Consider the following 14,147-nt stretch of genomic DNA (forward strand, 5'->3'; position numbering starts at 1 on the left):
CAGTAAGGGAGGGCAGCGGGAACATTTGTTTCAAAGACACTCTCCTGATCCAAATGAAAATGCTAATATAGAGGCTCTAGTGTCAATCTAATATCCTGTTAGTCTTACGCAGGTTTGGGGCATTGGGATGCAGAAGATTCTCAAAATCAACACATACATTTGGAGCTAAAATAATAAATACTTTCTCCTGAGTGGTAGCACTCCAAAGTCAGAGCAGAACCACAGCATTATTTCCAAGGTTTATTAGCTCTTCAGTTATTACATTCCCTTGTTTCCTTGGCTCACCCTCCCACCAGCTGCCTTATTTGCTGTGTGAAACCCTCAGCATTAACCACAGTACAGGTTCTTAATGTTTAATGTGTGGCTGATAGAATCCTGCAGCATCCAGCAGAGCCTTTGAATAACGGGCACCCTATAAAAAACTTAAATGCAAACAAAAAAGCAGCATGTGAAACCATAGGATAGAAGCTGGTCACATTCAATCTCTGAAAGCAAAGAGCTACAGTTTATATGAATAATTCAAAAACAGCCTCAGACAAATGATCCCAGGTCTATAAGGAAATGGTAAAGCCTCTGGAGTCTGCAGCTCTTTTTATTACAGCCTGGTTCATTCTGAATGCTGTTTTCTCTGTTTTTTGTTTTTTTTTTTACTCTTTTTGAAAAAAAAAAAAAAAAAAGGAAAAAATATATATAAACGAACAGTCAGATAGGATGTTCAGATAACATGTACAGCAGACCCCAGAGAAATATTTCAGTTTTATATTCATTTCTGACTTGTAAATTATTCATTAACACGAATCATGCAATTAGGTAAAAATTAAAAATTGGCAAATTAGTTTTCATTTGTTTATGTTAATTATTTAGTGTTCTTCCTTTTTATAGAAAAAACGCAGAGAGAGATTAGTCTTGTTCTGACGATCTGTTTGCTCCCTAGACAACACACAAATTAGCATTGCTATGGCTACTTTCATGCAACATCTATAGAAATATGACTCCACTGCCCAGATCTGTTGCTGAGGCATTGTGGCATATGCTGGATTTCTAAACTGCAGATATGCCTTTGGATATTTTTCAACACATTTTGAAAAAAAGGCTGTTGGGTCTTTATTTACAGATTGAGTCAACAATTGTTCCATGACCCTTCCGTGAATTCCACCAAGGCTCCCCAGTCCTCGCCAGCACCCGTAGCCTCCTCCACCACCCCGAGGAATCTCCAGCCAGCGGGAGTTTTACCCCTAAATTACAATTCATTCCACTTTGATGCTAGGTTTCAAAGGTAGGGGGTCATCTCCATTTTAATATCGGTTGCTGCATTTAACTACATAGAGAAAAACCTGAGCACTAAAATGCCACCACAGCACACATAGCAAGAACCCACTGGATGAACTGCTGTGGGTTTCCTAGGCAATGCACATCAACGGAGTTTGTGTATTCAGAAACACTTATCCATTACATTTTTTAAAGTGTTTGTTATTTTTTTCCTTAAGATCTCTCTCCTTAGAAAATGAGGACTGTGTCTACCCTTTATGCAAGAGCAGTGGGACTGAAGTTTTGCAGCTCGCTATGGGTCTGACCCTGCCCAGATTCAAGTCCAGGTATCGCTGTGACAAGGGGCTTGGTTTGCTCACCTCATCCCTCCACGTCTGCACCGCTGTGGCTTGGGTTACCCATTGGGTGTATTCAGCTTACTGAGCCGCACTTGCCATCAATCCCAGATCCTGGAGGAGAGAGCCAAACATACTCTGCCCACGAAATTTTTCCACAATATGTTATCTACTCACAATATGTTCACCCTGTCCTAGGTTATTTGGCTAGACACCAACTAGAGAGAGCCCATTTCTTGGGTGCCGAGGTGCATCGTGTTCAGTCACCACCTCCTCTTGCTCAAAGGCTTGCCACCCAACCCACAGAGCTCTCTTCCACTGAACCCACTGGCGGCTGCCAACCCAACCGCCCCGCTCGGCACAGAGGGGGAGCACCAAGAAGCAGCGCATCTGCTTCAAAATGCTTCTGGACACCGAGAAACACAGCCTTCTTGGTCAGTCTTCAGCTTTGCTATTTGCTACATAGTGAGATTTTAACACAATAACAGAGTCAAGCACAGAAAATATTTAAAAACTATATTGTCTGTCAAGGACAGTGAGTAACCGTGAGCATGGTGCATTTCTGGTAGCTAAAGGGTCGCCTTAAGTTACAGAAGGAATCCAAAACATTCCCACACAAAATCCTAATTACATTGGATGTCAGAAATCAGTGCTGTAGGCTGCGTAACTGCTACAGAGGACTACAGATCAATTAATGATATCAGTAAGTTAAAAAGAAAAAACAGGAAATGGAAACCCTAACATGTTTGTAACGACAGTGTATTCTCTACCCAAATATTCATGGCTTATGCAAGATAGCTTTTCCTAAGGAATTAGGGTGAGAACAAAGAAAGAAAAGAAAATCCCAAAGCCCAAATCACAACAGAGAAAGTCATGTCAAAAAGCATTTCTACTATTTAATTTGAACATGACATGTAAGAATATAGATTAAAAACATTCTTCTGAGCCTTTAATTCCATTATTTCGAGGAATTGTCCCTGACATCTGTACAAGTTCTGTCTTAATCCAGTTACTGTGGGTGGATCCTCAAGGTAAACAGCATTGCCGCTGCTTTTCAGAAGAAATAGAGAATATTCCTTCCTCCGCCTGCATTGGCTAGGCTGGATTTGGAGAAAGGAAGAGCAGTGAGGACTACCTAAGTCATGGCAACAGCCTCTGCCACCTGCAGGCACAGGTACCCCGGAGGAGACTGCTCCGTGCGGCATGCATCATTGGAGCTGAGATCCACTCCCTCCCACAAGGTGAAAGAATTGGCCCTCTGTACAGGATACCTATGAGAAAATAAGACATTCTAATTTTGTCCATTTATCCAAGTTAGTTTTGCTGCATAACAAGTATTAATATAAATAGCCCTGCTAAACACACTGCAATTCAGAATTAAGATTTTCTGCATGGTGAAAAGCAGAAGCCCATTTTTATTAAGTGATGCGTTAAAAACAAGTTTCCTCCCTTGACCTACACCTTACAAACATACAGCAGATTTAAATTATCATCAGAAACAACACCCAAGAGTGAGTTTAAACCAATGATTTATGCGTCACTTTACGCAGAGAGTCACAGTGATTAAGTGATGCCTGTCCATGGGACTCCAGGGCCCTCCTTGCTGTGTTAAAAACCAGGGCTGCTCATGCGTGCTCTCCCAAGAAGCTGGCAGGGCTCTGCCCAGAAGTAAATCCTGAATTTCATGTTATGCTTTTTATGACAAATTGTGAATTCTCCTCTGAACCCTTAATAAAGTGGAAAGAGAGAGGAAAGGAAAAAAATATATAGGCACTCTTTTTCAAGCCCGATTTTGTAGATAGTGTGTGTTTATGTACGTGGAAGTTCCATGTACTTGCAATTATGTATGAAAAGCAACTGCTGAGCAATCATTTTAGAGGAAACGTTAGCACCTCGTCCAGGTCCTTAATCCTGGTAGGATGAGAAAAGCAGTTGTTGCAGAGGAATTGGGATTTACATCAACCAGACAGTAACAGGGTCCTTCTCTGCAGCTCTGCTGTCCTGGAGCAGCGAGCTCTGCAGATCCTTGCAAATACTGCAAACCCCTGTCCCTCTCCTGCTGCAAGTACGCCATCAGGGTTTCCACCCACATGTGCTTGTCCACAGGTTGGAGGCTTTCAAACTTGTCACAGAAGGTTTTGCACCAGGATAGCTATCAACAGAGAAGCTCTCAGAGTAGCAAAGTCACTTTCATTATTCCAGTGATGTTCCTTAAAAATATATATATATCCCACTGACTATGCTCATGCAGCCATGCATCGGCCCACCCCACAGCCCCACAGCTCCTGAACCCCTTGGCCAAACACTAAGTGACAGACCTGCATATCCAGCAAAGCCAGGGCAACCCGGCCACCAGCCAAAGAGCCCGCAAACACCCTTCCAGCTGGAAGCTAATGGCACTTTCAGATATACCCTGTCTCTGTCCTCTGTGAAACCAACCAAGCTCCAAAACACTTCTAATGGAAAAAAGAATTTCTCACACACAGCAAAAACAAACCCAAGAACATTTACAGCCAGGACACTGTGAAGGTCTTCAGAACAGATATGAAAAACAATTTTTCCTCCCCATCTTTCCCCCCCACACACCATAATGAGGAAGGTGAACTTCCATCTAACTAGAAATATCTTTATACAAATTAAGTTTTGTGCTAATTTAGATTTCTCCACCAGGAAGCAGATACATTCAGAAGACAGATGTAATTTATGAACTCTAGCAGCTGTCGTTGCAAAGTGAAAAAAATACAGATTTAAATAGTTACAAGCATCATTTTGGCTGCACATGGCTTGCTTTCATTCTGGACCTGTGTGAATACAATAGCTTAATGAAAATTAATGGGGAAAGGCTGTTTTCATGGACAAGAGTCCCAAACACAGGTAACTTTTTAACAGAACTTCACCCTTAGAGAAATTAGGTATCAAGCTCTGTTCTCTTTAATACCATGGAAAAGGGAAGATCCCCCAACTTAATTGCTTTGTGGTTCTTGGATGAGACCTTTGCAAGTAAAATTTCTATCAATTACAACAGCAATTTACCCTGCAAGAAGCGACACCTGGGCAATGCCAGCAGAAACCCTTCACTTCTTTTAGGTGGTGTAACTGGTATTTTGTAGGAAGAGACCAATATCTTTAGCATCCTAATTCTGTAGAAATTATTTACATATTTGGGCCCCCATACTCAAATTATTATAATCAAGACTAATTCCCAAAATGAATTCACAGTTTCTTGTAACTCTGGAAACTGGGTTGTCATGGTGAATATTTATGAGATTGATAAAACAACCTTATGGGGTGTGTTATTCAGACGCATACGATGCACAACAGGAATTCCTGGTTTTTCACGCAGGCTGGTCTGTTGAAAAGAAAGGTTTCCACAGGCCCAACTGTTCCTGCACAGGTCCACACCCTCTACATGTCCACAGCAACAATTCACCATAGTTTCACGTCTTCTTTCCTGGGCTTTGGCACCTTTCCCAGGAGTCAGCCCAGCTACTAGCCCAGCTGCTTCCTTTAGGCTTTTGCTGGAGGACCGCAGGCACTTTGGGGGGAAATAAAATTATTCCCAGGTAGCTGCATACCTCCCAACAGTTCAGTTCACCAATTGGGACAAGTGTCATCAGAGGTGACAGTTGCTTGCACCATGGCTTGTGAACTTGAAGGACCTTCGCTGACTTTCCTTTACGTAGCATATACCTGAGGCAGAAAGACTGCAACGAAGGAGGTTTTACTGATGCGTTTCCCCAGCACACTAGTATAACACCAAATATTAGCTCCATGTTTTTAATAGGAATTTTAATAATTTATCATTTGCATTACCAGAGCTGCCTTATCTATGCCTCCACGTTAATCAGTCTTAATGCTGAGCAAATTGACACTGAACAAGTCATCTAAACAATTTAATTCTTTATATTTACAATTATAATTGCCAATGGAAAAAGCTCGTTCTTGTTCTTGGAATGCTCTGTTGAGTGATTTAACTTATTTAAATTAAAACTTTCACATAGACCCAAAGTGTCTCACCTCTAAAAATCTGAACCTTACTCCTTGCCTACAGAAAGAGTCATGTTCTGGTTATGGAACTCACTGCCTCAGGTTTTTTTAATTTCTGTGATACTGTCCTTAAAAAAAAAAAAAGTGATTGGCATGCATACAAATCTTGGTTGAAAACTGTTCTTTATTAATTTGGAGGAAGATTAATATACTCACCTTCATATTTTAAACATTAACCTAGCTGCATACATTATGGTTTAATAACTTTATTTCTGACACTTACTGGTTTCTCTTCCCTAAGCGAGATGCCAGACTAACAACCGGATTTCAGAACAGAAAAATACACAGTTAAAAACCTTCCGAGCTGAGGGGCGGTGGGCATGGCCTGTTCACATGATTTGAAACCCCACCAGAAGCTGCTTGAGCCCAGTTTTATCAGAACGGGAGAGGGGCAGCTACCCCTCACAATCGATAGGCAAGGGCACACCAGAGGAAGAGGCATTTCCCAGCACTCCCGCTCAGCTGGGCACCTGCCACCCACTGGGTGTGCCTTGGGTCTGCCAGCAGGAGAGGCAGCGAATAACTGACCCTGCCCACCCTTTCCCTTGTAATCACGATTATAAATCGCCTGCCAGGCCCAGCCTCAGGTTTTTCTTTTGCAGACTGAAGAGCCCCCTCGCTTATTCAGCCACATGCAGAGGCTCCCCTACAACCGATTTTGTTTGCTGCCTTCCTTCAGAGTGTTTCCAGCTCTGCTGTGTCCTGTTGGGATGCAGGGGCACCACTGCACGCAGTAACATCAGGATAACATCATGACATTCTCCTCTTATTTTCCTAATAATGACTAGGATTGTACTTCCCTTACTCCTCCCCCAAGCATTGAGTTGACATTTTCATCAGGACACCTATTACAGCACTAACGTCTCATTCCCCTTTGGTAACAATCAGCTCAGGGCCCGTCATTCTATATGTGAAGTACAGATTTTTCCCCCCAATACATACCACTTTACATTCTCCATAGTGAATTTCCTCTGCAAAGGTAACACTTGGTCAGAGACCCATTTAGCTCCTCTTCACAACCATCCACCTTCGCTAACCTCAGTAACGTAGCATCCTCAGGAAACTCTCCCACTGCCCTAGTCACCCCTTTTTTCAGAAAGCCATGGAAGGACAAAGGTTTCACATCAAATAGGTAGCACATTGACCAATGGTTTGGTAGTAAATGAATCTTCAAATAACAGCAGCTTAATTTTCAAAGCTTTCTTCCACTGCATCTTCCAAAGATGAAACTTTGAAGTGGTAATTAGATGTACTTATTGACCTAATCTGAAAATAAAAGTCCATTTCTCAGGATAGGTTTGCAGAAATTAGATTCTAGTAGGACACCTACATTTTTATGCACATTGTTCAAAGCAAAGTAGAATGGCTAGTTTGTCACCTAGTGCCATTTCATACACGGGTACTTTCTAATAGCAAGTTTACAACTAGATAACCAAGCTTTTCCTAATTTGGAACTCCCAAGGGAGAAAGGGTATCTTTCTTCGTTATTCATCAACCCAAGCAGAGGTACCTGTTACACTTAATATTGAAACATTTTTCTTCAATGCTAACAGAAACACAGACTTCAAACACCTGGCAAAACGTATTTCTTAATCATTCAGACATTAAATAGTAAACATATTCCAGTTTTCTATATTCCACTTCAAGCCTGATAGAAAAAAAAAAAAAAGCAAAAAAAAAAAAAGTAGAAAGCCTCCCACAACCTTCCCTGTTTAAGAGTGGAGAGAATTTGATTTTGCTTATGAAAATGGAAATTCTATACAGTCAGAAGACGAGAGCTATGTAAAGCAAATGGAAGTGAAAACTACATGCCAGATCCTAGAGACATAAGTCAAGATTCAAGACCAGTTTAAACATAATGGGAAAATGCAGCCTGTCATTTATTGCCAGATGTGTATCAGTCTGGTTGACCCACTCTCACAATAACGTTCCTACTGCTACTATCATGTAGTACCACAGGGTTAGTTTTCTCCCTCAGAGAGAGAAAGAGTCCAATAAGAAACATCTTGTAATTGGCTTTTGATCCTTGGACTTTATGTCCAAGCACAACAGATATTTTTACCTCATCCGTGTATGTACTATGCATCTACCCATATGTGCACACACATAGAAGCCAAAAAGCTCACCAAAAAATTCTTTGTTCAGGTCTGAATTCTCCCCTTCCTCTCCCCCCATGAATTATTCTTTTTCATGTTGCAATAAACTGTTCTAGAAATTTCAAAAGCTGTCTAAGGATGTACATTTTTTCTTCTAGTTCTACCATCAGGAAACAGATTCACACCAACAGATCAGAAAGAAAATAAAAACAAATATTTTTAAACAAATTTTAAGCTTAATCTTGCAGCTTGCTTGAGGCAGAAGTTGAAGCAGTATCTCACAGCATGATTCTTCACTTCAGTCTTGAGCTTGTATCCTGATTTATTAGGCCAACAATGACTTTTTGTTGCACATTCTTTCTAATACCCTGCTTTATTACAGTGATTACAGAGAAAAGTGCAGTAATAATATTGTAATATCCTGAATATCCCCAGAACAGCAGGGCCCGACCTCCCTGGGACCATGCAAGCGTGGAGGTCCGGTGCGGCTCAGCTGGAGAGGGACCGGCAAGTGGCAGCACGGGGCAGTGCGGGGAGAGACCTCGGGCACGGTGGGACAGGCCGAGGTGGGCACGGGCTGAAGGCTCAGCTCCGTGGTCACATGGGGGGATAAATCCTGCCCGAAGGGGGCTGCAGGTGTACTCATCCTTCGGGCTCAAACAAATTCAAGGCCACATGGCAATATTCAGACTTTTTTTTTTTTTTTCTTTTTTCCTACAGATATCTTATGTTGTGCATTCCTACATGGCAGCCTGGACAAGGGTATCAAGGTTTAAATCACCTAAGGCCCTGCATCGCTAAGTCATGGTATGCTATTCATACTAATGTACGTGTTCACGCCGTATCAAATTGCAAGGTGCTATAATAGGGCATTTTACTTACTAAAACAGACACCATTTATTTGTCAACACACACACATATTTGCAAATAACATCAGGAGAGAAAGAAGTGGCTCAAAAAAGACTATTTGTAGTGCTGTTGCTTTTCTAGCTATTCAGGTACAGAGTACCAAGAAAATCAAAGTGAAAATTTCAACGCATCTTGCATAAATCAGCATGCTTAGCAGATGAACCAGTAGCAGGAAGGAAAAAAATTAAATAATTACTTCTGTGATCTTCAAGTACACCCACCCATACAGACTGCATTCAAGGTGAGAGCAACAGGAGGGAGGGAAAAAACCCTCCAGGACAAAGCAAGCCTGCAAGCCCCCGCCTGGCTGGTGCAAGGCTTAGCACTCCTGCAGTGCTGAAATGTAGCCTGGGGCCAGAAAAGCACCTACTGAAAAGCTGCAGGTGATGGAGCTGTAGATGTTTATGGTTTTAGACAATGTCAATCAGATAGAGCCACAGGGGGGTTGTGGGTTTTGCTTTCCTTGATTAAAAAGAAGAAGAAGAAAAAGCCACTTTGCTTTCTATTGTACATTGTGCTAAGACTTTTTTGCCATTTCACTTCAGAGCTTCAAGTCTAAAAAGAGAAATAAAGAAAGGCTCACTAGGGCTGACAAGACACCAAATCCTTTCTCAGAAGCCCTGAGGTAGGACAGGGCACCAGCAGCTCCAGACACCCCCTGCCCTCCCCATTCCCTGTGTACCCCGGTGTGTTGCAGTGTTCCTCCCACAGCCTCCCTCCTTGCAGACACCTCCATCGATACTTTTTTTTTTTTTGGGTTGTTTGGGCAGGATTCACAGAGACTTCGAAATGACAGGAGTAGATGTACTGTGGATCAACAGGGTTTGGAGAAGCCCCAGAACATCTCTCAAAGTTGCACCAGTCACGGCATTAGTGCAAAGCAGATCCCTCTCAGGGGTGCAGAGCTCTAAGTCCCAGCCACGTGCATTAAATGCTCACACCAACATACAACTGTTAATGTGCTTTCAAGTAATAAGAAAATGCACATGTGCTGATGTTTAATGGGCAGCGGAAATACGATTGTCTCCAGAGCAATTTTGTTTTGATTTTGCAGACTTGCCGCTCTAAAGAACAAGAGTCAGGATAAGTTCATCACAAATGTTGGAGGCAGACTAAAACTAATCTTTTCCTCAAAAGTCTCTAGGTGTCCCCAGCTTGCAATAATTTTATCCAGCTTCAGTGAGCTGACCCAGAGCTGGCAGGGAAGCTTGTTCAACATCTCATAAAATTCTTATTGCTTATAATTTCTGTGGCTGCCTCACCCTGAAAAGCTTGAAAAGCTCTTCTTCCTCAAAGCTTTCCTACCAAAGCACACACACAACTGCCAGCCTCAACACCTCTACAATATCGTATAAGTGAAACCTGCTGTGGGGCCATGCAGATATATACACACACACACACGTATTTGAGATGCCAGTGAAAAGTAATAAAAAAAATAAACCACCACCGTGACTTTGTGGGAGTCCCCAGTCTGATGTGAATATAACAACCTGAAGTTCTTAAACAGGTTACAGCTTCCCCTAAGAGATAAAACTTCACTTGCTAATGTTCTGCCAAGAAACTAATAGCAAATAATCCCAGCTGAGACATACTAGGGAAGTTTGATTCTGCAATCACAGAGCAAAAAACCTGTCCTTCGGACCTGCTGGCTTTCTGCAGCATCCTGTCTTGGTCCACTGAATTTTCTTGCTGTGAAACCTGAAGGTGACTTCATGAACCACAGTATCTTCAGCTAATTCACTCAGATACAGCCAGTTTATAATGGTCGCATTACACAATATTGACTTGATTTGGTTTGTTAATTCTGCCCTCCTCATTTGAGATTTGTGACTGCATTGCTGCAGATTGAATGTGCAGAAGGGGCCTTTTCATAGTCCTGGTTTCCTGAAAACATACATTCTTAGGAAGCTTTAAAAGACAGATCCAACAGGACAGGAAATTAAGGCTCCCATCTCCCAAACATCACAAGATCAGATTAAAAAAAAAAAAAAAAAGAAAAATAATAAATCAAATCACGGTGTTCACAAACAAAAGAACTACACATACTAAGCAGCCCCAGATAGTATCAGTCATGGAAGGTAAAAACAGCCCGTTCATTTTAACACCAAGGTCTGTTGCCATTTCAAGGATGTGGTTTTGGACCCAACCCATAGGTCCCATTCAGATTTTGAGCAATGGCATGGGAGCTGGTCTGGAAATAAAACTGCCCCGATGCACCTCCTGGAGCTGCTGGCGGACGCTGAGGCCTCCCTCCTCTTTTCCCAAGACCCACCAGCACTCCAAGCAATGTTTCCCTGATGGCAAGCAGAAGACCACAGTGGATGTACTCTCTGAGCAATGGCCAGGGCAAAGACAAAAGATATGCCCAAAGTTTAATATATTCTTGTCAATACTTTCCACCTCTTTCACTACATGATGGGGATCAGCAGAAAGACACCTGAGAATCATTAGAAAATCAGGCAGGCAGAACACATAGCCCCTGTTTGCACTAATGAGCCTATTAATTTGTGCTCTAGGAGAAGCCTGGCTGGTCAAGGAGCAGAGACACAGAAGTCTTTGATACAGCATGCAAAACCAGGTAGTCTGGGGGACATTTACGTGGGCTTGCTTTGAGTTAGCCTACACAGCTGGGACTGTCATTTCATTTGCTGCACAAGATGCAATACAGCTGTGGTTTGCACAATGTGATAACAGTAATTGGATTTTTTGGACAGCTTCAGGAAAAAAAAAACAAAACACACAACAACAAAGAAAAAACAAAACCACACGAACAAAACCAAACCCACACGACTTCACTCACTGAAAACCCCCAGGCATAGCATCACCAGTGCTGGCTCTTACTTAGCTCTACTAGAAAATACTAACACAGCCTTGTTCTGGAGCTCCATATCCACCCTTTCTCCAAACTGAACAAAAAATGCTGCACAACTATTCTGAGTAAAAGAAAATCCAAGTACATAGTGACAAGAAATCCCCTTTCCTCACTATCTAGTATCACCGCACATGTCCCTGCCATGAAGGACACTGTAGCCTCTACATTGGGTTCTGAAAAGCAAAACTGAGCACGGCTGAACTCACAAGTGTGAAATGCCAGAAGGAGCACAGCAAGAAACCTTCCTTTTGAATGCCTGCATCCTTCCTCTGCCTAAGTGGCAGAAAGGACAAAAGCTCAATTCACCAGAAGTTTTAAATTTTCTGTCATCAAAAAGCAAGATAGAGCCCTTAGGTTCACACATGAAAGAACCTGCCTGATTATATCTCTTCTTTTCAAGGTGCTTTTATAGTGCCTTCAGTTTTTCAAGTTGGCCCATTAGACCAAAGATCTTTCACAGCTGAGCCTACCAGTGAAACATCCCATTTTTGCCAAGTTTAATACTACAAGAAGGTAAGAAATACCACTATCGTAACACAGAACCACTGCCAAGCTACAATAAGGTCACAGGAGTGAACTTTATTGACTGAAAAGCTGAAGAAAAGGTCGAACGGTCAAAGAGTCACATCCCTACAGATTCAGTTTGTGTGTGGGTATGGTGGGGTGAGGGTGGAAGCTATAGCAAAATGTTATATAAATGTTAAGTTGAAGACGCTGCCTTAATGCTATGGTTATACCTCTGGAAACTGCAGTATTAACAGGATATCTCTGTCAAAATCTGGAGATTCAGGTTTTTAAAAAAGCGAATGTTGGCACGGGGTATTCACCTGCTCCGTTTCTCATGGATTGCTGAAAGCAGTAAAGGTCAAGTCACTACTTCTGCAGAAAACCCTTTACAAGTGCATTAACTTTGGCCACGGGAAGGAAAGGTCAGATCGATAATGCCAGGTAATCTCTCAGAACCAGCCAACACTCACCATTTGAAAGATTACAAAGATAGTTTTATTACTGGGACAGATTGGGCATATCAGTGGATAGGGGCCCCACAAAGGAAAACCATCCCTTCCACCCACCGTGCTGGGCTCTCAGGTGTGAAAGGGAGGGATGGGTTAATTTTAAGCACATAGTTCTCCATCAGACTCTTTGCAAAGCTTTACAAGCTGCCAAAAACATAAGCCCTAGGCTTAGGACCTCAGCCTAGAAGCACCGAGTGGCTGTCACAGGCAAGGGGCTCCCCTGGCTCCCCGAGCACTCCCTTCTGGGCAGTCCCTTTCCGCGGGCAGGGGAAGCCAGCACCGCACCCCCGGAGTACTGCCATTGCAACCCAAGTAACTTCTGCCAAGCCGCAAGCCTTGCCAGCACCTTCTCCTGCTGGAGAAGGGCCTGGGGAGATGCCTCCAGCCCAGCAGCATCGCCTGAGCAGCCAGGATCAACCAAAAAGCCAAGGTGCTCTTATGATGCTCCTTACAAGAGGACTTGTGGTTTCACCAGAGTTGAATAAGGACCACTGTGCTCCTCTACAAGCACAGCCAAGCTCATCCCTCTCCCCAAAAAAGCCAACCACAACTGGGAGGAAGTATTTTTCTAAAGTTTACTCAGTGTTGAAATACAATTTTAAGAGCAAAATACCAAAAGGAAGCCTGGCTCTCATCCATCAAGGTTCCTGTCCAAATTGGTATGGATTCTTTACAATTTATTGCTTTCATAACAGAACATGAAGAGCTACACATTTGAATCTATTATAAACACTATTCCCCGAAGTATTTCCTGTTGGGTGCTTAGAGGAAAACCAAGGTATTTTTCAAGGAGGATTCCTTGCCTACTCAAGCAACCGTTTTACTCAGATGGTTTGTTTCGGACGGTCTCCATACCACAGGATAACATGACCTATTGCTTGTTACAATGCTACTTGACGCTGGGAAGCACTCGTGCTTCTGCAGAAGGACTGACCACTGGGAAAGAGCTACCGGGAGAAAGAAACACATTGTTACAAGCACAGAGAACTTAATTATCACTAAATTTAGCACAGAGGCAGTAAAAGCTATTGAAAAAGTAAATGGATTTCTATTTAAATCTTATGTTTTCCCTTTCTAATTTCACCAGGCAGAAGCAGCACAATACATTCAATCAATACTTATTGTATCTACGGTAGAGTCATTACTTTTCTTGCCACCACATGTTAGGTTGTTGCACATTTTCAAAACCTGAATATCAGTAGCGTGGGCTTTGTGAGACACCCTGGAGTGACAGCCCTGTCTGCAAGTGCAGATGGTGGAACTCTGTCCTGGGCCCAATTCTTCTCACTGGTAGAACAAGCTTTTCTACTCTTATCCCATCAGATCCTTCTATTTAAATATTATAAGGTTTGAAAAAATATCTCAAGCACATTTGAGACCATCAGCTGGCCAGAACCCACAGACTGACCCAGCCAGAAGAACAGGTTGCTCTTTCTTACACCAAAGAACCAAGCCATTCATTCACAGCAGTTTCATATAATGGATTTTTAAGGACGCAAAGCCATTTTAATTGCTTGGCCTCTTTTGCTGTTTGACACAGCACACAGAATTTCGCTCATCCATTCCAGCACTGAAGAACATAAACCCTGGCTGACCAAAGACA

The 14,147-nt window shown here is 42.5% G+C and overlaps 1 protein-coding gene across 1 annotated transcript in view; it reads right to left on the reverse strand.

The window, feature by feature from the left end:
* The window catches only part of LOC119156743 (schwannomin-interacting protein 1), a 183,260-nt gene that overhangs the window by 149,593 nt on the left and 19,520 nt on the right, over positions 1–14,147 (reverse strand). The window lies entirely within an intron of this gene.

Source organism: Falco rusticolus, chromosome 13 (assembly GCF_015220075.1).
Source record: "Falco rusticolus isolate bFalRus1 chromosome 13, bFalRus1.pri, whole genome shotgun sequence".
NCBI classification, from domain to species: domain Eukaryota; kingdom Metazoa; phylum Chordata; class Aves; order Falconiformes; family Falconidae; genus Falco; species Falco rusticolus.